The 13856-nt window shown below is 40.2% G+C and overlaps 1 long non-coding RNA gene across 10 annotated transcripts in view; it reads right to left on the bottom strand.

Annotated features, from left to right (window-relative positions):
• Positions 1-1015: 1015 nt before the first annotated feature.
• The window catches only part of LOC147364571 (uncharacterized), a 47689-nt gene continuing 34848 nt past the window's right edge, over positions 1016-13856 (bottom strand). For 7 of the 10 annotated variants that reach the window (XR_015134703.1, XR_015134716.1, XR_015134706.1 and 4 more), the window contains one exon: positions 1016-1879. This is a non-coding gene — a long non-coding RNA (uncharacterized LOC147364571). Of the gene's footprint in view, positions 1880-4769; positions 4928-13856 lie in introns of those variants that run through there. The other 3 variants (XR_015134711.1, XR_015134697.1, XR_015134709.1) reach the window with 1 other exon arrangement.

The raw sequence follows: 13856 nt of genomic DNA, 5'->3' as shown, positions 1-13856 counted from the left end.
ACAGCAGGTTTTTCTAAAACACGTCTTGAGTGCCTTGTGACTTCATATTCAATGCCAACGATATTACATTCTTAATCTTGTGAGTTAAGAAAGAGTAGCAAATTCAATTGGCCCTAGTAACTACTTTCACCTTCTATGTGGAAAAAACAATGAAATGTGTCATTGACACACTTATTAATCATACAATAGCCAGAGGCTTGTTGCTAATCTAATGTCTAATTTCTAGAGTCCACTTGATGGGAACAGATCTAAGAAGGTCAAAGTCACAGTTTATATCCCCTAATGAGGACAGATTATGCCCTCTGGCACAGGCTGAGCCTCCCTGCCCCAGTCAGAGCGCTTGGGCAAGTCCTGTGAACTGGGCCTCAGCCAGGGCTGAACAGGACTTCCCAGGTGGCACTAGTGGTAAAGAACCCACCTGCTAACACAGGCGACATAAGAGACACAGGTTTGACCAATGGGTTGCGAAGATGCCCTGGAGGAGGGCATGGCAACCCACTCCAGTATTCTTACCTGGAGAATCCCATGGACAGAGGAGCCTGGCGGGCTATAGTCCATGGGTTCACAAAGGGTTGGACATGACTGAAGCCACAGGACAGCGTAGCACAGCACCGTGCTGAACAAATATGGACAGTTTAGTTCTATACCTTCCTATTCATTCTGGAAAAGAACAGGGAAATCTTTAAGACCACTGGAATCCTCTTTCTTTTATAAAATGTGTACTGATTAAAATAACTTTTAGTTCCACTACCTGCATGCAACTGTTGGCATTCTCTCTGTGTATGAATAAGAACACAATGATGTGGCAAAGAACTTAAATTCATAAGAGAAGCTAGAGTTAGGAATTCTAAAGTCCCTAAGTTTCCTTAGGGGAATTTTGTTAATTTTTTTGTCTTGTTTTCACTTCCTTGGTTTTTCTCTATCAGCAAGTGTGTATAACGTTGGGACTTTCTAGCTGGTAAGTTTATGCACCACTGTTGAACCATGCAAGCATTCTGATATATGACACTACTTCAACAAGTATTCAATTTTTTTCATTTTGTGAATTATGCATTTTCATATTTTGTATAATACCATGTTACTTAGAGATCAGATTTGGATGGTAGCAACTACTACTGAATCAAGGCACTTTGCTTAAAAGACTGGACAAGAAGTGTATTCGTAGAGCTGAAGGTTCCACAGGTGACAGGTTGCTGGCTGCCACTTTTTCTTTAAGTGGCATGTTGCTATGTTCTAAGAAAACCACATCAATACATTTTTTTTTTTGCCAGTTGCCTGGTAATGTAAAATGCTACGTCACTGCAGAACACCAGGCAGACCAGCACTTTCAAATTGATTCTGTACATGTCTACTGAAGCTTTTGATAAGGTTGATATTACATGGCAGCTTGACTTACAGAAATCTAGCTGTCCAAGGAGTTTACCCTCTGTGGTTTTTGTCAGGCCAGCACTCTTTTTCTTCTTGCTTTTGGGAAGCTGCTCCTCCCCCACTGGTGGCTGTGAATCATGGTACTTTACTCCTTCAGCCACAGAGATGGGCATATGGCCAGGCTGGGTTAAACTGAGTTCTTCCTCGTGAATTTTCTAATGAGGTGGGGTGATGATGCTGGAAGGAGGTCTCTCCGATAGGAGGTCTGTGTGAGTTTCAGGCTAGTTGATCAGAGCAATAGTCCATCTTCCTCTGTTCTCTTGTTGCTGCTCTCCTCTGTTTACTTTGTCCTCAGTCTGGCTTTCCTTATGGTAGCAAGCAGGACTGCCACGTTGCACAATTCCAAGAGCCATTCTTCACTTCTTACACTAGTTTATTCATCTTGGGGGTCTTTAACCCTCAAGAATCCATGAACAGGGGCTTCCCTGATGTCCAGTGGTTAGGAATATGCCTGCCAATGCAAGGGACATGGGTTCAGTCCCTGGTCGGGAACATTCCACATGCCACAGGGCAACTAAGCCTAGTGCCACAACTGTGGAGCCCAAGTGTAGCAACTACTGAAGCCCACGCTCCACAAGAGAAGCCACCACAGTCAGAAGCCCCCACACGGCAGCTAGAGAGTAGCCCCCGCTCTCTGCAACTAGAGAAAGCCCACGCAGCAACGAAGACCCAGCACAACCAATAATAATAATAATTAATAAACAAATATTTTTAAAAAGAATCTACAAACACATTCTTGAGGATCTGTGTGTTCTCTAGGCAAATTTCCAAATTAATTCAAGCATCCTTTAACTAGTTTAAAATTGTTCCATGACACCTAAATGCAAGAAGTGTCACCTTTCGTAACTGCTTAAGTGAAATTAAACTTGGCTGAGATCCCTACTTCTCAAGGACTGACAAGACTGGTACCAAATATTACTGGGATTCTTCCTCCTCTTAATTTTATCCTACAAAAATCCAAGTGCTTATATGGTCCTAAAAAATTCGGGACAAAGAAACCTCTGCTCCTCTGCCTGCACTTAGCCTGCTGATGCTTCTATCCAGCCCCCCATGGATTCTGGTCCTCTGCCAGTTGAGCACAGCTGTCCCGGTGGGCTACAAAGATGTCCTTCATGGTGATTATTTTCACTGACTGATGACTCAGCCATCGAATAAGTTCTCTCTCTGTTATCTAACAGTTTGTGAACTTCTTTGTCTTCTCCCTTAAAAGTTGAGCCTTTTGAGGAAAGGGACATTGCTTATTTTTCACTGTGTCCCCAGCATGCCTAGTAGGTACTCAGTTGTTGAATGAATGAATGAACATCTGACTATCATGCCAGCCGTCTACATTTTTGTTGGGGGGGGCCATGCTACGTGGCATATGGGATCTTAGTTCCCTGACCAGAGATAGAAACTGCACCCCCTGAAGTGGAAGCGTGGAGTCTTAATTACTGGACCACCGGGAAAGAAAGTCCCCAGTCTAGGTATTTTTTAAAAACATTTGGGACACCTTCAGTTTATACTAAGCCCTAGGTATTTTTAGCTTCACCAATACCTTTCTGGTTGTCCTCTACCTTGTATTTGTATGTTATTCATTCTGTAAGAATAATATTTATTGTTGTATTTAAAAATAGTTGTGATTATGTATTATTTCTCTAGGTTGTCAAGATCATATTGAATGATAACTCCTCAAAAATATCAATTTCTCTTATCCACTGTGTGTCATCTCAAAACATTCTGTTTATTTAGTGATAATCCAGTGGGATAATTCTATAATTATCTTCATCAGAGAGGGACACACTGTACTCTTTCCACCCACTGATGTTTCCTGAGCAATCACTGGTTGAATCATGTCCACTTAAAGAAATAGTCATTAAGCTCACACTATGAAACCAGCTCAGCAAGGCCTACCTGGAGGAGTCAGAGGTATCTATCATGTGGCCCCTGCCCTTAGTTTGCTTCCCAGGTAATTGAAGGGAGATCCCACAAGTTCAGTGATGAATGGGAGGCAGATATCTGGTTGACACACACTTCATTTATTCTGATGGATCAGGTTGGCTTTAATTCTGATTGTTTAGACATTCAATCTGATTGGTCAAGTGCTCATGCCAAACATTGTTAAGTATTTTACATATCACCACTGAATGTAAAAGTTAAATAAAAATGACATGATAATGCTGAAAAATGACTACATGAAATTTACTCCACTATAAGGTGGATTGGAAGAAATCTATTCTGATACAGCTTATATTGTTTCTTTTCTAATAGAAAAGTTTTCATTAGCCTAGGCATTGCTATGTAGTATTTTTTGTCAAGTAAGGTACATACACAGTAAGTACTCTGCGTTTTGGGTAGAGTTTCTTGTTTAAATGAATGATTCAATAATGCCTTTTGGAACCAACTCTAAACTGGACTTTGATCTAATGGTGAAGTCAAGATGTGCTGAAACTCATAATCAGCATCATAACAGATACTGAGATACATATGGCAGTAAATAATAGAACACTGAATGACTTAAATAATAAAGATATTTACTTGGACTTCCCCCAGCAGTCCAGTGGTTAAGACTCCATACTTCCACTGCTGGAGGCCCAGGTTTAATCCCTGGTAGAGGAAGTTTGGTGTGCTATGTGGTGCAGCCAAAAACAACCCCTAAAAAGCAAAACAAAACCAAAAAATTTACTTAACACATACTAAAATAATCAGATCTACAAGGAGTGACAGGTGAGTAATCCAGTAGATCAGATGACATGCCTGGGACCTGGTTTCTCTCTCTTGGTTTCTTAGCAATGCTTCCTCAACTGCTAAGTCACGTCAGTCATGTCCGACTCTGTGCGACCCCATAGATGGCAGCCCATCAGGCTCCTCCATCCCTGGGATTCTCCAGGCAAGAATACTGGAGTGGGCTGCCATTTCCTTCTCCAATGCATGAAAGTGGAAAGTGAAAGGGAAATCCCTCAGTCGTGTCCGACTCTCAGCGACCCCATGGACTGCAGCCTACCAGGCTCCTCTGTCCATGGGATTTTCCAGGCAAGAGTACTGGAGTGGGGTGCGGTTGCCTTCTCTGCAAAGTAACACTTAATTCAACAGGCCAACCCCATGTTTTTGTAAAATGTTTTCCTGAAACTCCTGGGACTCTTTGATTCAAAGAGAGCAGAAGGTAAAGAATCTTCTTTCTCAGGAATTCAAATAACCTGGAATTCAGCTCCATAGGCCCTGACTACTCTTTTGTGAACTGATCCTAGGGTCCAAGAGAATGGCGTATGCCAACTGGCTTAAGTGATTCAAGCTGAGTATGGGGTCAGACTTACCCTAGATCACAAGGTTCTGTTAGAAATAGAGAAGACAGGAGGCAACAAGGCTGTAGAAACAACCAATGAAAACTAATACTTGTTTCAGTGTCCAATGCATATAGGTATTTATATCATGTTTGGTTATATTGGAATTTCTGGAGGTCAGAGGGCTGAATCCAGGAAAATTCTGACTTGTCATTCTCTTAAACAGATGGATTGATGTTGAACTGGAAAAAAGAGGCAAGAAAGAAACAGTGTTTCCGTGAGGAGGGGATGGGTGCCTAAAGTCAGAATTAACATAGGCATTTAGACACCTGCTACCTATTCTATCCCACTTAAGCAACCAGCTAAGGCTAAGCACTTTGGGAGCCTTGAACTTTCTAAATTCTCTGTCAGACCCTGACAAGCCTGTCCTGAGTTTGTAATGGAGGGAGAATTGGACAAAGCATCAGGTGACTGGGGTTCTCTTCCTAGTTCCGCCACTAACAAGTTCTATGACCTTAAGGACAACGACTCTTCTGTGCCTCAGTTTACTCTTTGTAAAATGAAAAAGGCTGGACTAGAGAATCCCTCTCTGTCCATAAAATCCTTTGACTCATGAACCCAAGCTCCTAACACATGTCCTAAGATCTGCCCTAGGGGTTCTGGTTTACAGACTTTGGTCTCCAAGGCCAACCAAACACCGTAGTGAATTTGAGATTTATCGACAGGCCTAGCAGTCTCTTGGAGGCCAGGCAGAGTGTGGTGTTGGGAAAGGAGCCCAAGACACCTAGTTCCTTATTCTAAAGAGCTCTCAGTCCACCCTATGACTCAGTCATCGGTACTTCTCTCTTTCCAAGGAGCGCAGAGTATCAGTCCTTTCTGTGATGGCAACAAGTTACTGGGTTGCCAACAATTTATTTAGTTGTCAACCTGCAGGATGAAGAGAATGAAATTCTGTTTTGTATTTTGAGCCATATTCAATAAGATTACTGCCTCAAATTCCTACTTAATATTGATAATCATTTCCTGAATAACCTTACACAGACTTTTCCCTGCCACCCTAATTTAACAGCAGCAAGGGCTTATAAGTGGAATTAGTTAGGGAGCTATGAATACTCCCAAACCTATGATAAAACACCCTGTCTCTCTTGAAATTCATTGTTCTTTGTGTTAAGGAAGAACTGAAGAATTAATATGGAATCAAGCAGATCTCTTTGATGGCTCATTTTTAAGATTTACAATTATAAATTATGGTGACAAGCTAATAGAATGCTGAGAAATAAGGCTAGGTAGGTGATTCTTTTGGACCAGGATGAATATTCAGATTAAGAAGAACTGCTAATGAAATCCCAATCACATAGTAATTTCCCCCCTATTACTTTCTGGAACTCAAGTAGCTATATGGCCTAATTAGGCCTGTTTGGGGGATTATCACATTTTATTTCTGCAATGAATGGCATCACTCGGCGTTTAATATTCATTGAGGGTTTTACAGAACAGAGAGGTTTCCATATGTCTCTAGAGCAAAACATTTGTGTTTGCCATCTGCTACTCAAGAGTAGTTCTGTAGAAAAAAGAATGCAAATCACTTGGTTCTTTAATTACTTTGGAGTTAGGCTATACTATAGCTGGGACTGTGGGACAGCCAAGTCATTGCTTCAAGAATACTGTTGTTTACTTAGCCACCAACTCAAAGGACTCTTTTTCAAGCAAATGGCATGAAAAGAAATTGAAGCCTAAAATTATCTTTGTCCTTTTAAGTAGAGTCAAAGACCATTGTGAAGTGATGTGTGAGGCTTTTTAAAGTTGGCATTAAGGAGACACTATCCAGAGCACTGGACACTGAGGTCAGTATAGAAACATCAGTTCTCTTAGTCCTGACACCAAAGGAATATATGACTCAATACTTAAAAAAAAAAAAATTCAAGGATCTTGAACTCAATATCAAAAAAGGTAATTTACTCTTAGTCACCCAGGAGCTAATGACCTTGACTTTGGACTCAGTGCCACTTGCTTCTCCCTCTCCCGTTCTCATTAGCTTCTTGAATTGTGATAATTGTCTGCTCAGTAGTATCTCCACTGGCCTATGGATGTACACCATTAGTTTTGTTTAATCAAGAGTAACTTCAAACAACAGAGTTTAACCAAACTGGAAACCCTGGAGCTTCCAGGTTACTTGTAGATTTCAATGACTGATCCTTTTTCTAATCCTTCTCACAGTAAAATTTCATTCACTGTGGTTTTTAGCATATAGAATGTGAAAAACTGGCAAATGAAAGGGACCTTATTTGGCCACTGACTTGCTATGAGATCCTAAACTCATAGGACCTCTGATTTCTAAGGCTATTTTCTGCTTTAAATTGCTATAAAATCAGTGCGTTTAAGAGATCATTTATTCTAATGTTTCCAAAGTTCATACCTCAGAATACTAAGTGAATCAGCAGATGTTAGTAGGTGAAACTGGAAGAGAGAGTTTCATGGTCAAACTCGTTTGAGAAATGCTATCAAGTGTTTGGAAGGTACAGCCTGTCGGAACCTTTCTAGGCTGATGCGGCCTCTGACTGCACCACTGGGTGTGGCGGGCAGCTTGCCCTGCTGTGCTGCTCCAGGCCACTTTTTGAAGAAGTGTCTTATGGGACCCATGGGCTTCCCTGGTGGCTCAGCAGTAAAGAATCTGCCTGTAATGCAGGAGATATGGGTTTGATTCCTGGGTCAGAAAGGTCCTCTGGAGAAGGAAATGGCTACCCTTTCCAGTATTCTTGCCTGGGCAATCCCACGGACAGAGGAGCCTGGGAGGCTACAGTCCATAGGGTTGCAAAGAGTTGGACACAACTGAGCAACTAAACAACAACTTACGAGATCTGTATGTTTTGCAGAATATAATTTGGGAAACTCTGATGTAATCAAAACCCTTAGTTTTAGTGATGAAAATCAGCATGTTTACAGGAAGCTGTAGAGAAAGGAGGCAGTGTCCATTACCAGAGTGTCCATTACACACTGGACTGAGAACACTGCCCTGCCTCCTGGGTTTCTCCTGACTCCAGGGCAGGGCTCTCTCATGCCTCCTCTGTCACCATCACACCCACAGAGAGGTCAGCCAAGGGTGGGGGTACTGCAATGGCTGTTCCCTCCCTGCTTTGGGCTGTTGCTTTACCCTCAAGTCCTGGGGGGACTGGCAGATACTGTAGTAACTGAAATAAAAATCATCTTAGGTGCAGGAGCAAATTCACCCAGGATTCTGAAAGTGCAAAAAGCTAGATCCTTAAAGGAACATTCTGGATGCTGTTTTTTAGTGGGGGGAAAAAGGCAAATATCAAGTAATTAAGCTAACATTCTCACATTATTTCTTTTCTGTTATTCTATATTTTGAATGAGTTATAGGATGTGTTAGACTGTCACATCACTCCCAGGCTAATTTATTACAGTGACATCTAAAGTTCTGTAAAATGATCTGCACAATAAAATGGTTTTAAATGAATTATTTACACTTCTCTAGGGCATGAATTATATTCACATTTTATCCCTAATGACTAACACAGGGCTTGGCATATATTAGGCACATAATATGATAAATATGTCTGTGTTAATTAGTAAATTATAATCTGATGATTAGGCTTTAATAATGGTAATAATATATTAATGGTACTAATGATGCCCTACTTTTCAAACATTTCCTTGTCCTGGTTAAGGTTGATGAACAGAAGCTAGTTAACACTCCTTATTTGTAACCTATTTTCATAAACAGTTGCATTGTGATGTGATGCTTCTTTTAGGCAGTAATAAATGTGATCTCTTCTGTATTTGACTTTGAGACACATACACACAGACTTAGTTCTGGAATGAGTCAGTAGACATCAAGTTCTGTCTTCCCGTTATTACTGAATTCTGCTTTCGGTTACTTGGCCCATATTAAACATCTCCAGAGAAAATACACATAATAACAAGCCTGAAGAAATGTGTGATCCCAGAGGGCCTTTTGAGTCATCAAAGAAGGATTAAGTCATGTTGGTAAATTATAGTCTGTGTTCTATACAGTTGACCCTTGAACAACATGGGCTTGAACTGTATGGGTTCACTTACATGTGGATTTTTTTTCAATAAGTATCCAAAAATATATGTGTAGAACATCCTGTGCAAGACTTGAAGAGAACAACCTATACTTACATAAACCTGAGGTGAATGATATTTAATTGAGGCCTGCAGGATCTTTAGTAGCAGCAGGTGGGATCTAGGTCCCTGACCAGGGGGTCAAACCCAGATTCCCTGCATTGGTAGCATGGAGTCCTAGCCACTGGACCACCAGGGAAGTCCCCTCTTACTATTTTATAATTTTGCTTTCCAAGAATTACAGGACCGTAGAGTATGCCTCTCTTTCCCTCCCTCTTTCTCTGTCTCCCTCTTGTTACTGGAGAAATTGCACATCAGCCTATCACCACAGGTAAGTGTTTTTTGTTTTGTTTATTTGTTTTGTTTTAATATTGGGACTTCCCTGGTAGATAGGTGGCTAGGACTACACATTGCCAGTGCAGGGGGGCCTGGGTTTGATCCCTGGTCACAAAATTAGATCCCACATGCTGTAGTTAAGAGTCTGCATGCCGCAACTGAAAAAGATCCCACATGCAAAGGGGAAGGACATCAGAAGGAATGCCCCATCTCAGGAAAAGGAAGGCCCAAGCTTAACCCTCTTCTTCTCAGCTCTTGGTAACCAAAAAAGAAATTGATGGGGCCTGAGGGCTCCTCACCTGGTTCCACAGAACACCACCCTGATCTCCTCTGAGAAATCCAGGGTTACTTTAGAAGTAGCAGGAGAGCAAATTGAATTTTTGTTAGATACTGGAGCCAGATTCTCAAAGTTGACAACCTCAATAGGGGATGCAACATCAAAGAGGAAGGATACCAAGAAATATTGTCCTAAAAATGTCCAACATATGGCTCTTTTGACATCCTAAAACTGGGCTATACATACGCAGTTAGTAAAAAACCAACTTTCCTATAAGGAACTTGTTTCTTTGAGATGTAAATGTTCTATCCAGGCTCTCAGGAACTTTTATCTAGACCATTTTTAATTCCTGGGACTGAAAGAGAGAAAAAAAAGGAAGCTTTTTAAACTTAAGAAGAAAACTATGACATCTTTGTGTCTATATGAATGTATATATATGTTCATTATAGATGTGATATGTCTACCTTTAGACAATATTATCAAAGTAATTTGTGGATGAGCTCTATGTGATTGGCTTAAGGAAATTAAGCACTTAGAAAAACTCTCACAGATGTTAAGGGAACTGGCCAGAATGAATTTCAGGTTCACATGATCTAGGAAATAGTTTCTATAATATCAATATCTGGTATTAAAGCCAATTTAAGTTTGGCTTAACTTAAAAACTAAATTAAGTTAAATGAACCTTAGTTTCATTTGAAACTAAAATAAGTTAAATGATGAGAATTCATTGACTACCTAGGTCATTTCAAATAGGATAAATACTGGAACAGTAATTGCTGGCAGGTCTAAGCTTACCTATTTCTGCCTTCTTATCAGAGAGAAACCGAAGATGCTTGGGTTTATTAAACACATACTCTGTACCACATTGGTGAAAGAAATTTTGTTATGAGAAAATGTGTCTCTAGAGATTATGGATTGTGTTCAGAAGTTTTCCAAGTGGGAAATACTAGTATGATAGACAATTTATAATTGCTTGCTTCTTGGTTTTCACTGGAGATTAAGGTTTTTAAGGGTTAATATTATAATATATGTAATTAAAGCTACTAAGATAGTAAAACAGTTCAGTATGCTAGGACAGTAGGATGTGTGTTTTCAGTCAAAGAAGTGTGAGGAATGGAAATGCATTTCGTTAAAAGAAAAAAAAAGGGAGGGGGTTTCCCTGGTGGTCCAGTGGCTAAGATTCTGTGGTCCCAATGCAGAGGGCTCAGGTTTGATTCCTGGTGAGGGAACTACATCCTGCGTGACACAACTAAGAGCCCAAATGCCACAAATAAAAAGAAACCAGATGCAGCAACAAAGGGCCTGTGTGCCACAACTCAGACATGGTACAGCCAAATAAATAAGTAAATATATTTTTTTAAAAGGTAGTTTTGCCCTAAAGCTTTTTCTTTTTTAATGGAAACTAAAATAAAGGACAAAATATGAATACAGAAAATTGTAGGTTTATGGAAAAGGAACACTGAGAAAAGAACTTTGTACATGGTCAAGACTGGCTTAGACTGGATTAAATTTAATTAGGTAAACAGATTCTATAGACTGGTATAGGACTGGAGTATTGTGCCCTCTATTGAAAGAACAAAGTTTTCCTGAAGTTCCGCTTTTGATAACAGATTATGTGAGGTTCTTTGCCTTTCAGTTCAGTTGCTTAGTCGTGTCTGACTCTTTGTGACCCCATGGACCAGCACACTGTGTCCACTGTTTCCCCATCTATTTCCCATGAAGTGATGGGACCAGATGCCATGATCTTCGTTTTCTGAATGTTGAGCTTTAAGCCAACTTTTTCACTCTCCTCTTTCACTTTCATCAGAGGCTTTTTATTTCCTTTTTACTTTCTGCCCTAAGGGTGGTGTCATCTGCATATCTGAGGTTATTGATATTTCTCCCGGCAATCTTGATTCCAGCTTGTGCTTCCTCCAGCCCAGCATTTCTCATGATGTACTCTGCATATAAGTTAAATAAGCAGGGTGACAATATACAGCCTTCATGTACTCTTTTTCCTATTTGGAACCAGTCCATTGTTCCATGTCCAGTTCTAACTGTTGCTTCCTGTTCTGCATACAGGTTTCTCAAGAGGCAGGTCAGGTGGTCTGGTATTCCCATCTCTTTCAGCATTTTCCACAGTTTATTGTGATCCACACAGTCAGAGGCTTTGGCATAGTCAATAAGGCAGAAATTGATGTTTTTCTGGAACTCTCTTGCTTTTTCGATGATCTAGTGGATGTTGGCAATTTGATCTCTGGTTCCTCTGCTTTTTCTAAATCCAGCTTGAACATCTGGAAGTTCATGGTTCACGTATTGCTGAAGCCTGGCTTGGAGAATTTGGAGCATTACTTTACTAGTGTGTGAGATGAGTGCAGTTGTGCAGTAGTTTGAGCATTCTTTGGCATTGCCCTTTCTTTGGGATTGGAATTAAAACTGACCTTTTCCAGTCCTGTGGCCACTGCTGAGTTTTCCAAATTTGCTGGCATATTGAGTGCAGCACTTTCACAGCATCATCTTTCAGGATTTGAAATAGCTCAACTGGAATTCCATCACCTCCACTAGCTTTGTTTGTAGTGATGCTTCCTATGGCCTTTAAGTGGTCTGTATTTGCTTTTGAAGTCTTTAGTCATTTTAGTTAAGTGAATACTGCTTCACAGTGACCTGTGATCCTATTTGACCAAGTATCTTGAAACCTTTTTGATATTTTTATAAAATCACCAAATATCAAATTTTTTTGTCCATGCTGCAGGGCTTTCAGGATCTTAGTTCCCCAACCAGGGGTCAAACCTGTGTCCCCTGAGGTGGAAATGCAGAGCCTTAACCACTGGACTTCCAGGGAAAGTCCTCCAAATATTAAATTCTAACTGAAGTTCTTTTGACCTACGGCTAACTGTGATGTTTCAGAGGAATCCTGAAGCATCTTAAAGAGAGATATTAAATTAAATAGGATAATCTGATATGTTAAATTACATGGGAAGCGCTGTCAAATAAGTGATAAGCCATCTGAGGTTATACTATAGGAATGTGCTCAGTTGCTCAGTCATTTCTGACTCTTTGTGATCCTATGGACTGTGGCCCGCTAGGCTTCTCTGTCCATGGGATGCTCCAGGGAAGAATACTGGAGACGATTGCCATTTCCTCCTCCAGGGGATCTTCTCAACCCAGGGATCGAGCTTGAGTCTCCTGTGTCTCCTGCATTGGCAGGTGGATTCTTTACCATATCATAGGAATAAATATCATAAATATATTATTAACACAGACATTCTAGAAATTATACATTTCTGAACTTTGGATATGTCCTGGTATGATTATGTTATAATTTTAGTTGCTATCTTAAAATGCTGTATGTCAAAACAGTAACCAAGATCCTTTGTCAATTACATTGTAATCAGGTGTGAATCATGTCTTTTTAAGTCCTTTGCCATTTGTAGACAGTTATTGTTATACTTTGATATTTTGCAAAAGTGCTTCATCTTCGAGAAGATTCTTAGGAAGAAATTTTTGAAAAGTATAGGTCTCTGATAAATTTCAGATCATACCATTGAACTAGGTAAGAAATTAAAGAATCCTAATGAAAACCTGTCTAGGTTTAGGTTGACAGGTTTTCATTAGGATTCTTTAATTTCTTACCTAGTTTTAGACAGCATATTAAAAAGCAGAGACATTACTTTGCCAACAAAGGTCCATCTGGTCAAGGCTATGGTTTTTCCAGTAGTTATGTATGGATGTGAGAGTTGGACTATAAAGAAAGCTGAGCACCGAAGAATTAATGCTTTTGAACTGTGGTGTTGGAGAAGACTCTTGAGAATCCCTTGGACTGCAAGGAGATCCAAGCAGTCCATCCTAAAGGAGATCAGTTCTGGGTGTTCATTGGAAGGACTGATGTTGAAGCTGAAACTCCAATACTTTGGCCACCTGATGGGAAGAACTGACTCATTTGAAAAGAGGAAAGATTGTAGGTGGGAGAAGAAGGACAAGGTGGTTGGATGGCATCACAGACTCAATGGACATGAGTTGGAGTAAACTCCAGGAGTTGGTGACGGACATGGAGGCTTGGCATTCTGCAGTCCATGGGATTGCAGAGTCAGACACGACTGAGTGACTGAACTGAACTAAACTGAATGAAAACCTGATGGCTTCATAAAACTATTAACAAAAAGGATCAGTTACTGAGTGAACTGATGAATATGGTTATAATTTTTAGGGTTTTTGTCTAAAATATTACTGGCTTTAATCTGTGTTTTCCAGACATAATGATACACTCCCTCTCAAGCTAATTATGACTAACAGCAATTTGGTAAATTAAACCTTTGGAAGTAAAATGGAAATGTTTATCTTTTCTCTCCACCTGATTCCTCCTCCAAAAATTAGAAATCCTTAAGTTTTCAACAGCTTTATCAGGTAAATAAGGAAGGTCACCTCCTAACGGATGCAGGAAACTCAATGTTTGGAGACCTTGAAAATGGTGGAAT

This window comes from Bos grunniens, chromosome 10, assembly GCF_055505025.1.
Source record: "Bos grunniens cultivar Pamir isolate PY7600 chromosome 10, Bosgru_T2T1.0, whole genome shotgun sequence".
Taxonomy (NCBI): Eukaryota; Metazoa; Chordata; class Mammalia; order Artiodactyla; family Bovidae; genus Bos; species Bos grunniens.
Note: the sequence above shows the minus strand (reverse complement) of the source record. Positions and strands in the feature narration are given on the sequence as shown.